Raw genomic sequence first — 3540 nt, 5'->3', positions numbered from 1 at the left:
GGGGGGAAGAGGGAGGAAAAGGAAAGGGGGGAGCAAAAAGGAAAGTGGGGAGGGAAAGGGGGGAGCGAAAGGGAAAGGGGGGAGTGAAAGGGGGAGAAAAGGGAAAGGGGGGAGAAAGTGGGGGGGAAGGGGAAGAGAGGGGGCCAGGCACGTAGTATCTGCTTTCACAGCATTCCACAAGTGACAGTCTCACATTTACAGAAAACCGAGAAGGACTTTCTGCAACTCGCAGCATGTCATCGCTGCGGTTATCAGTCGGGGCGTTACATCACACAGTTCTTGTCGGAGATGGAAAATGAAACCGCTCCGTCTGTTTTCTCTGTAAGCAGCAAGTGCAAAAAACCCACACAGATAAAGAAGGCAAAAACCCCAACAGCACACTTTAACTATTTCCATTTTTCTTCTCTCATTAATAACTTTGCCTGATCATGAGAATTTGCTTGAAAGCATCCATTTCAGCCCCTTAACAGCCCAACGTGCACCTGAACTACCATACCAGTATGCCCTCTGCAGCAGTCCCTTGTTCATACTGCTGTCACATCAGTTTGCACTTGGGCTCTAGTTTGTAGAGAATAAAATATTTTCTTAATGGGGAAGCAATGCACAGACTACAAAGCATGTGTGCCGTTATCCCATCTGCCAGGTACGGATGCAAAATCTGCTAGATCTGCTTCTCAGCCTGCTCCAGCACTACAAAGCTATCTGGACAGAACTTGCAGCTTTCCCCGTCCCACCTTAGCATGCCACCTTAAACCAGTAAGATCTCTAAGGTGAAGCAGCCTTCCCAACTGCCCGTTCCTTTGGGAAGAAATAGGTACGGACGGTGCAAGCTGAGGTCAAGAGGTCTCCTCAATGTTGTGAGGACTGTGCCTGCATAGAGGACTGCTGGCAGGAGAATCTCCTGGCAGCAACATGCTGAACTGGCTGCAGAGTTGGTTGGCATATTATGATGTGACAATGAGTGCTGCTCGGAGTTTAAAAAAATAAAATAAGATCTGAAGGCAACATACATCCAGGTAAGGGTAGGAACCAGCCTGCAGGAGGCTGCGGTGGAGTTTCCTGTAGCACATGGCCCTCTGCGCTTGGGACAGGGACGTACTGCTAACCTTCTAGTTTACCTCAGCATCTGAGCCCACCAAGGACATGAGGGAGGGATCTGCGCTGTGGGCTGATCCTACTACCCTTCCTTATTACCCTCACTTCAACACACAGAGGAGTTCCTTATTACCCTCACTTCAACACACAGAGGAGCTGATGAAAGTCACTCCTGGTACGGCTGGGGAGCCCAGCTCCAGTGAGCTTCCAGCTCTGGACACCCAGCAGAGGTGGGCAGCAGAAGATGGACAGGGACAAGAGCACATGAGCTGGATCGAATGTGCAAAGACTGGTCCATACCATGACAACATCTGCCAGCCAGGACACAGCCTCAGCAGCACAAGATGGCCAGAAGCACTCCATTCCTCCCTAACCCTCTAAATGGCACCTGTATTTGTGTGTGTGTGTGACCATGACCCCTCTACACCTCCTTCCAGGTAAGGCAGGCACCACAAAGACGCTTTCAAAACCAGCTGTCTGTATTGTGGCTACAAACTGCTAACTTGCCTGTTAACTTCCTCTTCAAACAAGCACAATACACCTTACCGCTCCTGGCTGTCATAACCCCCAGCACATCCCCTCCACCAAAACGGCCCCCTGCGTGGCACAGGACACCATTTCCCCTCCAAGGGAAGTTCTGCTTTGACAGAATGAAGAGGAGCCAGTCTGCCTACCTGGCCCAGGGACCACACACATTGTCCAAAGCCACACCTGCATGCACAATCCTTCAAGCAAACTGACAGAAATCTCGGGCTTCTGGAAACAGAAGAGAAAATTAAACTCCACCCTAATGTATTTTCCAACCTTGAGAACAAATTTACATAACTTTACCAATGACATTTTCAAAGTGCATTGTGTATATCCACCTCCCTCACACACACACACACACACAAGAGTATTCATAGGAGAGGAAATGCAGCCACAAAAATCATAATATGGTTCTGTAAACCCATGACATAAAATAGCCTGTTTCATTTTGCCCTTCAAGTCTGCCCTCTCAAAATGTTGACATTCTCCTCTCTCGGGAATAAGGCAGAAAAAACATGGGTATATGACACTCACTGAGAGCAACAGAACAAATGGGCCCAGAGAGAAAAAATGCACAGCTGAAATGTACTTTCCTGAAACCTCACTATAAGTGAGAGAAGCAGAAGAAAAATAAAACACGTGTTGAGCCACACATTTGTTCCGGGCAATGAAATCTCACATTCAAGGTGTGTCAGTTCCCTTCTCCATTTAAAAGCTACAGTTGGCAGAGAAATGACATAGGCTGGCCACCATTGTTCCTAACCCAGTATTCACCAGTGAACAGTTACCTAACTCTTGCATTGAAAATAAAAATAAATACCTGCCAGTTCCCAATACATGACACAAACATGCTGGAAGTGGAACGGAGCGTCCAAATACAATGCATTTGGAGGGTGAGGGGAATCACATTTTTACATGACACATAAAGAAACGTCTAGGTAATCTTGAGAAAGCCACACACAGAGCACTTCAGACAATTCTACATCATAAATGCTACTGCACTGGCCAGGAAAAGAAACTTTCCAGCCAAGCTCAGTCCAGTTCCTACAAGCAGATTTTAAAACAAGCTTAGAGCAGGATTCTCAAGCACAAGGAAACCTTAAGTAGAGTTCTAAAAAATCTCAACTCCCGAAGTCCGTTCAGTATCCTGAGATCTTTGGAAAAAGACACCTGCATACTGTGTGAGTAGGGGAAGAAGAGCGACTGAAAACTCTCATCCCACATTTTGAGCTACTTAATGCCAAGTTATTCTGGAAATGTATAATCTTAGCCTTACTGTCCCTTTAGTAAGGGTCACCTTAGCACAAATCCTACCTGCCTGGCAAGAGGCAAATGAACCCCGGCAAAGGTCAGTTCAGATAGCTCTGGCCTTTGTACATGAGCTGGTAAAAATATGGACCATCTAAATAAACAGCTTCCTGTTTTAGGCAATGATTCCTGAGCAGGAAACACAATACCATCCTATACAGCTATCTGTTATGGAAAATATCCCTGGCTAAAGAGGGCATTCTTATTGCACACTCCAGATAAAGAAGTGACCGCGATAACCGCATGTGACTGAGTACGTTTTCAGGGCATCTGCTATGTCCTGGGCATATCGCCACTTCTTCTTCCACCTGCTGCTCTTCACGACACGCAGGTGTCACACACAAAACAGTCAGCTGGTTAAAAAAGGACTTTCTAACTAGAAGCCAGATGAGCAGCACCTACTATGGCACCCTAGAAAGCATAATCTTTGCGTTTCAACATCCTTTTCCCATTTATGCATCTTTCCTCCACAGCTGTCTCTCACTTTCGTTTAAACTAAAGAGGAAGAAAAGGAAAATCGAAAATGACACATTTCCCCCAAAACGTCTGCTCCCCAGGTCCACTTTAACCCCTTACCACCGAGCAGGGGCGCAGGGAAAGGTCACCCGT

This window comes from Charadrius vociferus, unplaced genomic scaffold, assembly GCF_000708025.1.
Source record: "Charadrius vociferus isolate BGI_N301 unplaced genomic scaffold, ASM70802v2 scaffold320, whole genome shotgun sequence".
Classification (NCBI taxonomy): Eukaryota; Metazoa; Chordata; class Aves; order Charadriiformes; family Charadriidae; genus Charadrius; species Charadrius vociferus.
This window is presented reverse-complemented; position numbering follows the sequence as displayed.